Genomic DNA, 16,985 nt, shown 5'->3' with positions numbered 1-16,985 from the left:
CGGTAGCAACCAACAATCAATCAATCAAGCATGCAGGTTTGAGTGCCTGACCGTCTAGCCCAAGTATTTGTTTAAATCTACCTGAGGAATTTTCATCTAAACCTTGTCTTTGATCAACCACAGGTGTTTTACATATGTATGTTTTTAATGCTCACCTATCAGGTTTCAAGATTTTACCCGTCTGGGTTCTGGATATTGTATGTTTTCTACTGTCAAGGTTATACCACATTTTCAAGATTTTACCTGTATGGATTTATCAAGGGTTCACATATTGTTTTTAGCTGTTTAGACCAAATGTTTAAGACATGATACTGCTTTAAGTTTTATATTTCAGCAGGAATCTGGGACTATTATAGTATAATAGTCCCAGCTGGTATGCTGTTTATGTTTCTCAGGAATAATAGTAGGAGAAATTGTAACTATAATCCGCCTAGAAGTGCTAGATGACTTGTGTCAGTCCATTGAATTGAACTCAAGTGATGGTATCTGGCAGATGCAGCTGTGCAGGATTCAACATTCATATATTTCCAATATTAGTGAACATCGGAACGTTAAGCCACCAACAATCAATCATCAACCCAGTGAACATTGTATCACATTACATACATTTCACATACATGTAAGCAAGGCTTGAAGACTTGCTCTATTTTATATGCAGTCTCAAGATTTTTACCTTCTTGGTCTACCAAATGTTATTGTTTTTTTCACCTATCTGGGTCGTACTACACGTCATTATATGTCTCACTTGTCAGGGTTTTACTACAGTATTCAAGTATTTTTACCTATCTGGGTTCTACCACAGGCTATTGTTGTTTCACCTGTGGGTTTGATCACAGGTTTCTAGGCATCCTTATTTATAAGTATTAGTTAAACTAATAATTCTGGCGTTCAATGTTTTAAAACATTTATGGTATGACTAGTTAGAAGCATATATGCAACGAAAAACTCCCGCACCCGAAGGCGTTCTTCAGCGGGCCCCGAAACAAATTTGTATACTAGTTGTACTAGTTCAGTGATAATGGACGTCACACTAAACTCTGAATTTCTCTGAACACAAGAAACTAAAATTAAAAATCCTACACGACTAACAAAGGCCTGTTTTATTATAAAATTTATTCTTGTTAAAACTATATATATGTACATGTATCATTTCTTGGGAGCTTTCACTCATGCTACTCGTTCAATTTGGCCAAATTAATTTCAGGGAAATTATTTTCCCCCAGTTCATTAATACATCTTATAATAATTAAGGCTTTGTTTTATTTAAGGGTGATAATTAAGTTAGTTTTTGTACCTGTTGGGATCTACCGCAGGATTTTTCATTTTTTTAAATTTATACCTGTCTGGGTTCTACCAGTCAGGTTCTAATAGTACCTGTTGGGATCTACCGCAGGAATTCTCATTGTTTAAAATTTAAACCTGCCTGGGTTCTACCAGTCAGGTTCTAAAAGTACCTGTTGGGATCTACCGCAGGAATTCTCATTTTTCAAAATTCATACTTGTCTGGGCTCTACCACTCAGGTTCTAAAAGTATCTGTTGGAATCTACCGCAGGAATTCTCATTTTCAAAATTCATACTTGTCTGGGCTCTACCACTCAGGTTCTAAAAGTACCTGTTGGGATCTACCGCAGGTATTCTCATTTTTCAAATTTATACCTGTCTGGGCTCTACCAGTCAGGTTCTAAAATAAATTGTTCACCTGTTCTTAAAATTGCATAATTTAGGTAATTTATTTCTATAAATTTAAAATTATGTTAAGTAGGTAGTGTTTTTGGTTTTGGTTATTTTGATTAGTATTATTGTAAGTTTTAATGAGTAGCCCCTAGAAAGTCAAATGATACATTTATTATTATTTTCATATGTATTCAATGTAATAGTTTTAATTGTTTGTGAATATGATACTAGTATACTGTGTATACAATTGTGTCTTAGTATATTAGTTTGTTTATACATTTGAATAGTTTATTATATTGTTTTGCGTATGATATCAAAATATCCATGATGGAAGAATAAGTGTTCCATTCAAGTAGAACATTTCCCTTTATACTCTTAGTATCTATATTAGTATAGATAATTGTGGTATGATACATGAGACTTGTTTTTATCTATAAGGAGACATCTACTGTTCAATGTGGTATGGTATATGAGACTAGTTATTGTCTTGAGGACACTTCTACTGTTTCACTGTGGTATGATATATGAGACTTGTAAGGTTTTATTAGGAGACATCTACATTTCTATGCGATATGGTATATGAGACTTGTTAGTGTTATAAGGAGACATCTACTGTTCTGATATAAATGGCAATTTAAAGAATTAAATTAGAGTTTATACATATATTGATAAATTCCTAAAGTCTGTATTTTCCATTGTTTTCATTTTTATTTCATGTTAAGGTCAGCTTATCAGCTTTTCAGTTTGTTTTAATTAAGAGATTAAGGGATAGGTAATTAGATCATAGATAGGAAACAGCAGGGTGACAGTATGGGTGTAATCAGAGAAACATCTGTATATAATTTTGATAGGATTGTCAGTTGTTGTTTGAGCATTGTACCGTTAGTAGTCATATTTTTACTTGTTGAAAATAAATTTAGCCAACCAACGTTCCCCTGCTACACCTTAAATTAATGTTAATTATTTTTCATTATTTTTTTTAAAAAGGGGCTACTCATAACAATTTGTGTTGTTTTTGATGTTTGTTATCTAATAAATTCATTATTTTTGTTTGTATTGCCAACTTAATTTCAGGGAAATTATTTTCCCCCAATTCATTAATACATCTTATAAATAATTAAGGCTTTGTTTTATTTAAGGGTGATAATTAAGTTAGTTTTTGTACCTGTTGGGATCTACCGCAGGAATTCTCATTGTTCAAAATGTATACCTGTCTGGGTTATACCAGTCAGGTTCTAAAAGTACCTTTTGGGATCTACCGCAGGAATTCTCATTTTTCAAAATTCATACTTGTCTGGGCTCTACCACTCAGGTTCTAAAAGTACCTGTTGGGATCTACCGCAGGAATTCTCATTTTTCAAAATTCATACTTGTCTGGGCTCTACCACTCAGGTTCTAAAAGTACCTGTTGGGATCTACCGCAGGAATTCTCATTTTCAAAATTCATACTTGTCTGGGCTCTACCACTCAGGTTTTAAAAGTACCTGTTGGGATCTACCGCAGGTATTCTCATTTTTCAAATTTATACCTGTCTGGGCTCTACCAGTCAGGTTCTAAAATAAATTGTTCACCTGTTCTGAAAATTGCATAATTTAGGTAATTTATTTCTATAAATTTTAAATTATGTTAAGTAGGTAGTGTTTTTTGTTATGGTTATTTTGATTAGTATTATTGTAAGTTTTAATGAGTAGCCCCCTAGAAAGCCAAATGATACATTTATTAATATTTTCATATGTATTCAATGTAATAGTTTTAATTGTTTGTGAATATGATACTAGTATACTGTGTATACAATTGTGTCTTAGTATATTAGTTTGTTTATAAATTTGAATAGTTTATTATATAGTTTTGCGTATGATATCAAAATATCCATTATGGAAGAATAAGTGTTCCATTCAAGTAGAACATTTCCCTTTCTACTCTTAGTATCTATATTAGTATAGATAATTGTGGTATGATACATGAGACTTGTTTTTGTCTATAAGGAGACATCTACTGTTCAATGTGGTATGGTATACGAGACTAGTTATTGTCTATAGGACACTTCTACAGTTTCACTGTGGTATGATATATGAGACTTGTAATGTTTTATTAGGAGACATCTACTGTTTCTATGCGATATGGTATATGAGACTTGTTAGTGTTATAAGGAGACATCTACTGTTCTGATAGTAATAGGTATAAATGGCAATTTAAAGAATCAAATTAGAGTTTATACATATTTTGATAAATTCCTAAGGTCTGTATTTTCCCATTTTTTCATTTTTATTTCATGTTAAGGTCAGCTTGTCAGCTTGTCAGTTTGTTTTAATTAAGAGATTAAGTGATAGGTAATTATATCATAGATAGGAAACAGCAGGGTGACAGTATGGTATAATTTTGATAGGATGGTCAGTTGTTGTTTGAGCATTGTACCGTTAGCAGTCATATTTTTACTTGTTGAAAATTAATCTAGCCCAACCACCGTTCCCCAGCTACACCTTAAATTAATGTTAATTATTTTCCATTATTTTTTTTTAAAAGGGGCTACTTATAACAATTTGTGTTGTTTTTTATGTTTGTTATTTAATAAATTCATTATTTTTGTTTGTATTGCCAACTTAATTTCAGGGAAATTATTTTCCCCCAATTCATTAATACATCTTATAAATAATTAAGGCTTTGTTTTATTTAAGGGTGATAATTAAGTTAGTTTTTGTACCTGTTGGGATCTACCGCAGGAATTCTCATTTATCTAAATGTATACCTGTCTGGGTTCTACCAGTCAGGTTCTAATAGTACCTGTTGGGATCTACAGCAGGAATTCTTATTGTTCAAAATGTATACCTGTCTGGGTTCTACCAGTCAGGTTCTAAAAGTACCTGTTGGGATCTACCGCAGGAATTCTCATTTTTCAAAATTAATACTTGTCTGGGCTCTACCACTCAGGTTCTAAAAGTACCTGTTGGGATCTACCGCAGGAATTCTCATTGTTCAAAATGTATACCTGTCTGGGTTCTACCAGTCAGGTTCTAAAAGTACCTGTTGGGATCTACCGCAGGAATTCTAATTTTCAAAATTCATACTTGTCTGGGCTCTACCACTCAAGTTCTAAAAGTACCTGTTGGGATCTACCGCATGTATTCTCATTTTTCAAATTTATACCTGTCTGGGCTCTACCAGTCAGGTTCTAAAATAAATTGTTCACCTGTTCTTAAAATTGCATAATTTAGGTAATTTATTTCTATAAATTTTAAATTATGTTAAGTAGGTAGTGTTTTTTGTTTTGGTTATTTTGATTAGTATTATTGTAAGTTTTAATGAGTAGCCCCCTAGAAAGCCAAATGATACATTTATTAATATTTTCATATGTATTCAATGTAATAGTTTTAATTGTTTGTGAATATGATACTAGTATACTGTGTATACAATTGTGTCTTAGTATATTAGTTTGTTAATAAATTTGAATAGTTTATTATATAGTTTTGCGTATGATATCAAAATATCTATTATGGCAGAATAAGTGTTTCATTCAAGTAGAACATTTCCCTTTCTACTCTTAGTATCTATATTAGTATAGATAATTGTGGTATGATACATGAGACTTGTTTTTGTCTATAAGGAGATATCTACTGTTCAATGTGGTATGGTATATGAGACTAGTTATTGTCTATAGGACACTTCTACTGTTTCACTGTGGTATGATATATGAGACTTGTAAGGTTTTATTAGGAGACATCTACTGTTTCTATGCGATATGGTATATGAGACTTGTTAGTGTTATAAGGAGACATCTACTGTTCTGATAGTAATAGGTATAAATGCATATTTATTAATTATCTGGCTTGTATATACTTGAAATGAATACTATAAAAATGCGGAGATGTGATATGATTGCCAATGAGACAACTATCCACCAAAGTTCAAATGAAATGGATGTAAGAAATTATAGGGAACCGTACGGCCTTCAACAATGAGAAAACACATACCGCATATGCCGTATGGTCAAATATAAAAGTCCCTACATGAAAAGTATGGACAATTCAGTAGAGAAAACTAACAGCCTAATTTATAACAAAACAATTGAAAGAAACCAAAAAAAAAACCAACATATTCTATAATATCAGGTCAAAAACGAAAGTAGAATTTACAGTTCAATTGACTGATATCAACAATTAACAGTTCGAATTAGTTAAAAAAAACTTAGACGTCAACTTAACAAAATTGTGGTTACAGTTTATTATAAATTTGAAACGTGCATGACTGTTGAATAAAGGAGTAAATTATGTGCTCTCCATTAGTGCTTAAGACAGTAAATTCCAGATTCAGTTCATGAAAATAAAACTGACAGTAGATACAATCGAATTAAAAGGTAATACTTAGTAATACTTAAGGTGGATGTGAATACTCCCGCGTCTGATATCTATCAGAAAGCACTATTGTGTAAAAAAAATTATATAGGAATGTAAGATATATAAATCATTTCTTAATCGATAGTTTCCCAACATAAACACATAAATGAGAACAAGAATCATGTCCACGATTGGTCGCAAGGACGTTGGCTTCAACATTTACGACTGTTGGTAGTTTCAATTTTAAATTTCGGAGATGAATTCGCAATTTATTCCATGGAAAACCGGGTACGACAAAGCTATTGTCATCACCAGTACGGAGTTTCTTCGATCCATACATAGTCTATTTACATTGTTGTTGTACATGTAAAGGTAGGAACTTTCGCTCCAACGTTAATAAACGAAGGTAACAATTCGCAATAGTCCTCTGGTTAATTCGAAGATATTTAATACTAGGTCCTCTTCTGAGTTTGCAAAACGTCACACATTTGTAAAAAAAAAATCAAGCGGTTCGCCCTAACTATCCAGAATCCTGCGGCTCTGGCTACTCAATCGGTGAAGTGGCGACAATATGTTTGATCATGTCCTAAAACTGTTTCAATAAAATCGTTTCTATATGTTGACGTTCAGAAATGATCACTGGTTCTTTTTCACTAAGACTCTAGTCAGATATAACGATACGGCATTCTTCTAGCAATAGTGTTTGCATGTCAAAATAACCAAGAATCGACATATGCTATCGGGCGTTGCATAGGAATCGATTGGTGTATGCGAATGCAATCTATTTCTTCAAAACTAAAATGTTCCTTGTCCGAAAAACACTTCGTAGAAGTCCCAGAATTTGCCTTTAGTTACCTGTGTAAATGTGAGAAACGTTTCAATGAGGCAATATCTCGTAAAAGTATTGTCCCGTTGGAGAATTGATTGAATCCATCAGATTGAGTACCGAGTCCGATCCACATGATCAGTGAAAATGAAATGATCTTCTGTGTAAGCTGAAGACAAACAAACGAAGTACAAATGATATAGAAAAGTCAATAAGAGAATAAAAATTGTTTTCATACCATACATGTACTGACATATTAATTGAAGACTTTTAATACCTGAGGCTAGATATTTTTTAATATTGTTTAAATGTTTTACTGAATAACAATAAAAGTATCTACAGTGATGCTCGATGCAAATATATATATTTAAGAGGCCGAGACTTCTTAATGAATGAATTCTAACGTCAGAAATCATTTGCATAGTAATTCCCTAAATGCAAAATGTAAACATACCTTTGAGAAACTGACCACTCGACAAAATGAACTTCAATACATATTGATCTACTACGAGTTTACCTTTACTTACAACACATTGAATAAGGTTAAAAGGTGTCTTTTGTATATTGTGTATCGGAATCTCATGTTTAATGTTTTTGTTCATCTAATGTAATAAATGTAATGTATCTCATAATTTTGCTCAGATTTAATAAATATTGTTCCCCCAGGATCAGCATTCGACTTATTTTGGGTTCTTTTTAAAATAATTAAAACCAAAAGGGTTTGTCGATGGTTATGAACTGTATCTGTGCATTCATTTCACCTGGTATCAATAACGAAGAGTCCAATATCCAGTAAAACTCCTTCGGTCTCTTTAAACTAGTTAACACATTTTCAAGTATTGGAATATTTGATTTGTATGCTCTAGGAATGTTCGTATCACATTTTCATTTATTTTTCTAAACACAATGCTCTTTTATCATACATATAAAATAAGGCATAGAATTCATAGTATGCTATTGCCATTACATGCTCCACAGTACCATGGGTTTAAAGACAAACATTTATTCATCTGTACTGATTGCGTTGAAATTTTGGCTTGATCTGCTGTTAAAGTAATTAGTTGAAATAAAGAAAAATTCAGTATTTTTAATAATTTATAATTGATTTAAGAATGATTGTTATCTTATACACAAAAAAAACTATCTAAGTTTGTAGTTACTGAAATCTTTTGTCAGCAATAACTTAAATTGCCAATGTTTAATGTTTACTTTGTAATCTTGTTCTGGAATCAAAATAATGTTCTTTTAGTACCTTAGGATTTATTGTTTTAGTATGTACTAATGTACCATTGAAACACTGCTATTTTGGTACCTCATGATGGATTACTTTGCACACAGTCTGAGCTATATAAGTCTTTGGATTCTGAAATTTTGTGGGTAATAACAAAAATAGGCACTTATTTTGTCCTCCTTTAAAATTTTGGACAGGCATTTCAGTTCTGTTCAGTTGGTACCAAATAATGGATTATTTAAAAAAGTGTGAACGTCAACGGTTACTAATTAACCTTGTGTTGACAAAAACATTGCCAATATTTCTTTTTCGATCTCTCTCATTAAGTCCCGATACTGGTATTATAATTGCTCATGTTTTATACTCCAGAACGACTTGTAAAGCAACAGATGTGCCTGCTGCTATAAAGTCCTAATTTATTGATATTTAAAAAAAATACGGAGTTAACATCCGAGTTAAATTGTGTAAGATCGATACTATGACGACTTTTTATTGTATCTTTAATTAAAAAAGTACAGTGGAGCATTTTAATCGTTTGATATAATCTAGATCATGTCAAATTAAGATAACAGTCGTTTACCGGTGTTCAAATCTATAGGAAAAGACAAATCAAGGCAAGCAATTCAACACAAACGCCACCAAAACCGGGGGTAATAACATGTGAACCGGAAAGGTTAGCAGACTCTGCTCCACTCGTCATGTTTCTCATGTAAGTACAAATTCGAGGATAAGCTTCGATAATATTCTGTACAAACAGGGCTTTGTGATGCCATTGTTTTGATAACCTTTATTGAATAATTCAAAACGATTTAGACAATGGTCGATTTCAGTGATTAAAAAAGTGTACTTTCTATTGTCTATTATCTTTTTAGCTCCATACGCCTTTCTTTTTATTTTTTTCTTTTGTTTTTTTTTTTTTTTGGTGTATGGTTGTTGTCTTATTGAATAAAGACAGTTTTAAACGATAACTTCAGTTACAGCTGGCAATAACATTAACAATACCAATGTGTTCTGCACAGGTGTGCATTTTGACATTAGATGTCTCTTCAGTTATGTTCGAGGTCAAATTTTTGAAAACCCAAAACTTGTTAAAAAAATAGGAACTTATAAACCAAAATTGAGGAAACAAAATCAGGCAAAGCCGGACAAGGAACCTGAGCTTTGCATGAGGGGGGTTTATTCCTTAATTCTTAATTATTTCCAAAGTTTTTTCAACAGCAAATTTTATAACACAATATCCGAATTGTCATGCCAGTGCGTGCTACTGGGTTGGTTATAATATGATTTATAATTCAAAGAAATGTAAGCTTAAGGTGGTACCTAACACTATAGGGAGATAACTCTGTAAAATCAGCTAAACGTTTTAATTACGTTGTGTTGTTAAGGGAATATTAAGCTTCTCAATGATCAAAATTAGTGTTTGCCAAACTGCTATATAACCAGTGTAATTTTTCTGATAAAACGGTTGGTTCAAATTTTCTGAAATTTTTATATTTTTGTCAATGGGTCAAAGTAAAAATTTTGTAAAAATTTTAAGAAAATTAAACGAGCCAAATTAATTTTAGTCAAAGTGTTGGGTACCACCTTAATACAAATCTATGAAAGCGTATGTTAATCTTATTTTCTGCTTGTCACGTCTTTACACGATTGATGTTTAACAATCAACTTCGTCCGGGAATAAAGTGTAATTGTTTGTGTGTATTGGTTCGTTTGTATTTTCTTTTTTTTTATTTTCTTCATTAGTTTTTGGAAAAAAATGTTTAATAGACAATCCCACTTTTCCAATTGTTGGTTTTTACTGTACATTAATTTAAGACCTTGGGATATAGTCCTGCATAAACTGTTGAACATAACCACTCCCCGGATTTTGACTTAAACTGTACTACAACTTGGAAAGAATATTTGATACATGTATCATTTCTTTTTCTTGCTTTGTGTGTTTTTTTTTTTTTTGTGAACTTTTTCTTTTTATTCGAATTTTGGCAATTGTTGTCAATATTTGAAGTCAATATTTTTAATCAAAAGAATTACACTACTACTAAAACATAACATCAACCAAGCAAAAGAGCATGTCATTAATTTATCGCATAGAAATTAACGGTCAATGAATATCTTCTTCTGTCCAAAGGTTTGAAATTCATTCCTGACCCATCCACAAAACGGGCAAAAAAAGATTTACTGAAAGACTTTGATGAGTTTACAGGAAAAATGAGATGCAGATTTCTATTTCATCAAAACGAAAAGGGAGACATGCATCCTTTCAAAGAAAACAAAAGGTTATACGCTACCCTATAGTTGCAACGCACTTGAAAATTATATTTTCAAAACCAATCATGAAATGTCTTGAATGCAGACTCGAAAATTTAGAGATAATTTGAGTGCTTTGGAAAGGTTAAGCATTTCAACACTTTTAAATGACAAATCGATCATTATTAAAAAAAAAAGCTGACAAGAGCAACAATGTTGTGATTTTAGATAAAAGTATTTACTTATCTGAAGCAAATAGACAGCTTGGTTCTCACCATTACACAAGTGTTGACCATTTTGATTTCAAGCGTCTAAGAAACAGTTTGAATGAATATCTAATAGGTATGTTCAACTGGAGAATACTTGACAGTGATACTTTTAATTACCTAATAATAGGACACCTTTCTTTAAAATTAAAATATGCCGGTACCAAGTCCCGCGGGATACTTTGACCTCATTTTGTTCTACTTTGGTCAAACTACACATTTACTGTACAGTTACATGTAGAAAACAATTTATAACTTTAAAAATGGAAACAACCCTTGAAAATTTCATGCGTCCGAAGCACTTTTCTGGATTTATCTTCATCAGGAAGGCTCAATGCAGAATATATGAGGATCAAGGAGGTATAAGAACCGTCTAACATCTATATGACTAAAATAGACCAAAATGGACTTACAAATAAAAGCAGAGTTTATCAACTTTGCCTAAGGGAGTTAAAACTATAGTTTCTTGATAATTTTGAAACTGATGAATTGACAATTTTGGAAAGGTTTGTTATAAATGATGACAGTACCGAAATACTGACTTCTAAGCTGATGATACCGTCTGGGACTGATAGTCAGCAGTTGCATTCGGTAAATAGATTCAATGAAGCAGTTCTCCCTTTCTTTATTGAAATCATCCTATAGATACATTAATTTAGACTCTTAATCATTATTATATAAATCTGGCTTTTCATCGGTACAGAACAGAAGCCGATAGGAGATCGGATGATTGACGGCTGTTGATCCTTTTTCAACTGATTTTTATAGTTCTTATGTTGTTACCACTGTTTAACCCCGCCACATTATGTATGTTTGTGCCTGTCCCAAGTCAAGAGCCTGTAATTCAGTGGTCGTCGTTTGTTTATGTGTTACATATTTATTTTTCGTTCATTTTTTGTCCATAAATTAGGCCGTTAGTTTTCTTGTTTGATTTGTTTATATTGTCAAATTGGGGCCTTTTATAGCTGACTATGCGGTATAGGGTTTGTTCATTGATGAAGGCCGTACGGTGACCTATAGTTGTTATTTTCTGTGTCATTATGGTCCCTTGTGGAGAGTTGTGTTATTGGTTTTTTTATATTAACTGTGGAATATATGTAGTAAAAATATTCTGAAACTTTAAATGTCATTCATGAGATACTGCAACGTATATAAGAATTAAAATTGTTCAATCGGTAACAATAAAAAGTGCATGGATTTTTTATAAAAAAAAACCAAACATATTGTAACGTAAGTTATGTTATTGACAATCGAAATGACCTTCGAAGATTTCAAATAGGCATGTGACTCCGAAATATTTATATAAACTGACACATAAAGCAGTACCGTGTTTCAGAATGCTTCATTCTCAATTTATTCCCAACTTTTTGCTGTTTTTCTTGCGATACACTTGGACGTATCTTTATACTATATCGTTTAGCAGAAGAACAATGTATTTTAACTTTAAGCCTAATCTATAGTGACAATTATTTAATTTCGAATTTACCGATTTCATAGAATATTCAGCCGTTCGAAGAGTTGCTGTTTTCCCTGATACATGTGGATTTATTTTTTACTGTATTTACAGAACTTGTGTCATTGAGTTTTTTGCCAAAAAAAAAAAACGAGAATTTCAATTTAGAGCCTGCTTGGAATGTAAAAAGAAACACTTGTGGACCTTATAATTTTCTGAATATTCAGCCATGTGACGAGTTGCTGTTTTAATTTCTAGATACATTCAAACTTTACAGCTATGTTTTGTGCATCATATTTGTATATATTCATTTTGTTTCTCTCTCTCTCTCTCTCTCTCTCTCTCTCTCTCTCTCTCTCTCTCTCTCTCTCTCTCTCTCTCTCTTTAATACTTTTTCAGCACATTCGACTTGATGGCTCCCTCATATTTTTTTTTCTCTAATTTTTCATATAATCTGAGCAATGGCCATTCATTACATTTTTTATCACTGGTCAGTGTTTTAAATGACAATTAATATCCCCCAAGTTATATCAACTTACAACTCACATTTCGTTATACTACAGTTGATAGGACAGGTCACGTCGAATTCCCTGTCAACCACTAATTCGCAAGCATCAATAGTTCGCGAAAACTACGCTTTACATCAGCTCAGGATTCAGGGAATTCGACGGGAATAGTTATCAAAGTACCAGGATTATAATTTATTACGCCAGACGCGCGTTTCGTCTACATAAGACTCATCAGTGACGCTCAGATCAAAATAGTTGTAAAGCCAAACAAGTACAAAGTTGAAGAGCATTGAGGACCCAAAATTCCAAAAAGTTGTGCCAAATACGGCTAAGGTAATCTATTCCTGGGATAAGAAAATCCTTAGTTTTTCAAAAAATTCAAAGTTTTGTAGCAGAAAATTTATAAAAATGATCACATAATTGATATTCATGTCAACACCGAAGTGCTGACTACTGGGCTGGTGATACCCTCGGGGACGAAACGTCCACCAGCAGTGGCATCGACCCAGTGGTGTAAGTAGTAATCAAAGTACCAGGATTATAATTTATTACGTCAGACGCGCGTTTCGTCTACATAAGACTCATCAGTGACGCTCAGATCAAAATAGTTGTAAAGCCAAACAAGTACAAAGTTGAAGAGCATTGAGGACCCAAAATTCCAAAAAGTTGTGCCAAATACGGCTAAGGTAATCTATCCTGGGATAAGAAAATCCTTAGTTTTTTTCAAAAAATTCAAAGTTTTGTAGCAGAAAATTTATAAAAATGATCACATAATTGATATTCATGTCAACACAGAAGTGCTGACTACTGGGATGGTGAAAATGTTTTCATAATTAGCAAAAATATTTTCAAAATTAGCTGAGATGATTTCCTATTATTTTTTATAATACATTTTATCTTTCTTTTATAGTTGTCAGTTTTCTCTATTGAAATGTATTTGTCGTACTTGACTTACAGCCTATGTCGTCTGGACTTTAGCTGGCCTGGTTAAAACGAAGAATTCCAAAATAACTATATTTTATTACAACTGAGATCTCATGGCAACTCTATAATACAATTTCATATAAATGCATACAATATATTTCACAATATTTATAGTTCATCATATATAGATAATGTCAAGCTGTAATATATTAAATGTTTCTTGCTATTACGTAATACGCAAATATTTCTGTTCTGGAGATCAATCCTGCATCGGTACGATTTCAATATACATGAAACAACAAATATTTTCTTTGTGTTCTGTTGCGTTGTCAAGGTAAACCAAAGTGACAAACAAAGATTTCTTTAAACTTCGTTGAATATTAAATATAACCAAATAACAGAATTTAACTTTACTACGAATAAATTATGCGTCAAATTCACAAATCTCCTGTAAACAAATTTGCATGTAATAATGAAAATTAATGAAATAAATAACATTTACGGAATTTATGTTTACTGTATATTTCACTTAAAAAATCATCTATTTAATCGTAATGTAATAAACTAAAAACGCTCATTTTAAATAAATAGAACTAAATAAATAAAACTAAATTAAAAAGTAAATGTGAAATGTAATTTTCATAAAAAGAAGGCATTAAATATTAAATATGAATTACCTGGTTAAAACGAAGAATTCCAAAATAACTATATTTTATTACAACTGAGATCTCATGGCAACTGACGAATAGCCCAAAACACTAGCTTAAAAAGGTCGTTGCTCACGTGCTTAGAGATCCCAGGTTTTCTTCGTTTTACCAATGAAAATTATCGTTACATAATTTCGTAGCTGACCACAACATTTTAATTGGTCACTCATAATTTTGTCTTGTCAACCAAGCTGACACTTTAATCTAAATCATTGATTTTCGTATACCTATGTTGCGACAATCTTTGTAATTTTGACAATAGGCCTAATTGCCTACACTCTTTCTTTTATTCAAAATATAGCATGTATAATTAATGAATGAATAATTATCAATATTTGTCAAATATCTGTAAAATCTATTTTCTTCTAAATTGTCCACTTTTACAAATTCATTTTGAGAATAAAAAATAAAATATTTAATAAAAGAAAGTTTGCAAAGCTGTTATATTTCTTATTTTGCAAATTCGGAATTTCAAAATATATCTATAACATCTCCCCTCTGCCTTAATTGGCTTTGACCCCAAAGCCACATAACATCAACTACAAATATAAGACATATAAGATTAGAAACTCAAGTTAATCAATTTTATATACACTCATAAAATATATATACATTGTCACAAATATAATGTTCTATTGTTTTCTGCTAGTGTTGTGTAAGGTAGTATGCTCATTGAGCCACATTAATAGGTGCTGAATAGATGCCATTTATGTTTGAAAAAAAAAATATCGTGAGTTTGCTGAATTTAAGCCAATATATAAGATACTTTAAAAACTCATACTCTGCATTGCTGGACATGGGTATCGTGAAATCTGACATTTGACAGTTTACTCACTTTTGTCAATACAATGTTATAAATACAGTAAGGTTTTATAGTAACAATAGGATGGACACAGAGGCAGAATAAGGACTGATACTGTAACACATGTACTATCCACGGAATTTTTGTTTCGTTTTGTGAAAACAAATTTGAATTTGTTTCTACACGCAGTTTGCAAAAAAAAAAAATCAACCAAACTAAACCAAAATAAAATAGTCAGTTGAATATTAGCATTGTTGCTCAAAATTATAGAACCAATGGCTCGGAAGGAAAAGCCGTCGCGGCTTGCAAAAATAAAAGAAGGTACAAACGCACATGTTGCTTTCTTTTGTACTGTAAAATAACAAGTGTTGAAGTAAATGTTCTTGCTTTGAACCACAAAAATATAAGAAAATTATCATATTATATACAAATAAATTAAACAAAAAACGTACTTCAACATTAGTCATGATTCTATGTAACTCTTCGTAAAAAACTGTCCACAATGTGTGTGTACTTTCTCTTTATGCTTTGGCTTTCAGTCTGTATCATTCAAGAAAATATTAACACCATTAAAAAAAAAACTGTCATCAATGAAAAGTTTCTAAGTGTTATTTAACCTTAACATGTAAAAATGAAAAAAAAAGTGTGATGAGTTGTTTGATGAGCATGCGCATACTCTTAGCACTATTAGACAACAGATATAAATCTGTCAAGGGTAACAAAACACCACAATTTTGAATAAATAATTTATGGTTTTTGAAAACAATCTAAAGTTCCTAAAAGATATAATCTCGAGAATAACACTATAAAAACAATTCAAAGACTTCAGCACTGGTGCAAAAGAAAAAAATGTATATATGCTAATGTGCTTTATTATATATTTTTTCTTTTATTTCAAGGAATGAAAAATACTTTAATAGTTTTGTGTGACTAGTTTTGCCGTATGCATGTTTTTCTCTTTCGTTTAGCTCCTGTATTTGTATGTGTGCTAAAATATACTCTGATTAAATGTTCTGAAACATATTCCTCTGGTTCCCATGTGGGTTTTGAGCCGTCCGCCCATTTTACAAGGAAATGTCGTCTACCTTGTAAGCGCTTTAACTTCAAAAGTTTTTCCGCTTTATAAAACTGATGATCTTCTACCTGATCATCATTACCATCAGTGGTTTCATTCTCCCTATTTTGTGCTTGAGGCACATTCTCATCACCTTGATCATGCTGATCTACCCTATCAGCATTATTAGCTTGATTTTGTACCACCTCATTGGGTTGCAGCTGATGATCTCTTGGATCCTTGTAAAGGATTATTTCTTTTGCATTGATCATCGATTTTACCTCTTTATTAGTGCTGCACATTCTCAATTTGTATGTGTACTTTGGTCCCAACTCAGTTATGTAATAAGGCCCTTTGTACTTATCTACCAATTTCGGTGAGCTACCGACGGGAACCACATGTTGCCGAAGTAAAACTAAATCCCTTACTTTAAATTGTGGAATTTTTGAATTTCGGTCGTATCGCTCTTTAGATTTTAACTGTTTTTCTAACATATTTTTAGTGGCAAGATCTTGTGTGATCTTTAGATTTGATAGAACTTCTTCCATTTGAAGCTTGGCATCTGATGACAAATTCTGTTTAGGTGTAACAGAAGTGTCAAAAGGTAGATTCATTTCTCTACCAAACAGCAAATGAAAGGGAGAAAACTCAGTTGATTGAGTTGAAGGAGAATTGCGTAAAGCCATTAAAATTCCGAGTAATTTATCGGGCCAATTATTATAGATATATTTTGAAATTCCGAATTTGCAAAATAAGAAATATAACATATTCGTTTTCAGTCAGGCTTTTTGTCTCTGTTATAGCACCACCAGCCACTTAATTACAGACTACATTAATTAACTTGGTACAGGTCATTAATGTCAATTACAAGTGTATACCAGTTGTAACCTACAGACGATAATCAATGTCACAACGTAGTTAATTTACAGTATACCTTCATGGAGAAACTATGTGGTTATA

At 32.0% G+C, this 16,985-nt stretch overlaps 1 long non-coding RNA gene across 1 annotated transcript; it reads right to left on the bottom strand.

Annotated features, from left to right (window-relative positions):
- Positions 1 to 13,538: 13,538 nt before the first annotated feature.
- Positions 13,539 to 16,715, bottom strand: LOC143047456 (uncharacterized). The gene is made up of 2 exons (XR_012969557.1): positions 14,140 to 16,715; positions 13,539 to 13,910 (listed from the first exon to the last, which is right to left on the bottom strand). It is a non-coding gene; the product is annotated as an uncharacterized LOC143047456 (long non-coding RNA).
- Positions 16,716 to 16,985: the final 270 nt, after the last annotated feature.

This window comes from Mytilus galloprovincialis, chromosome 10, assembly GCF_965363235.1.
Source record: "Mytilus galloprovincialis chromosome 10, xbMytGall1.hap1.1, whole genome shotgun sequence".
NCBI classification, from domain to species: domain Eukaryota; kingdom Metazoa; phylum Mollusca; class Bivalvia; order Mytilida; family Mytilidae; genus Mytilus; species Mytilus galloprovincialis.
Note: the sequence above shows the minus strand (reverse complement) of the source record. Positions and strands in the feature narration are given on the sequence as shown.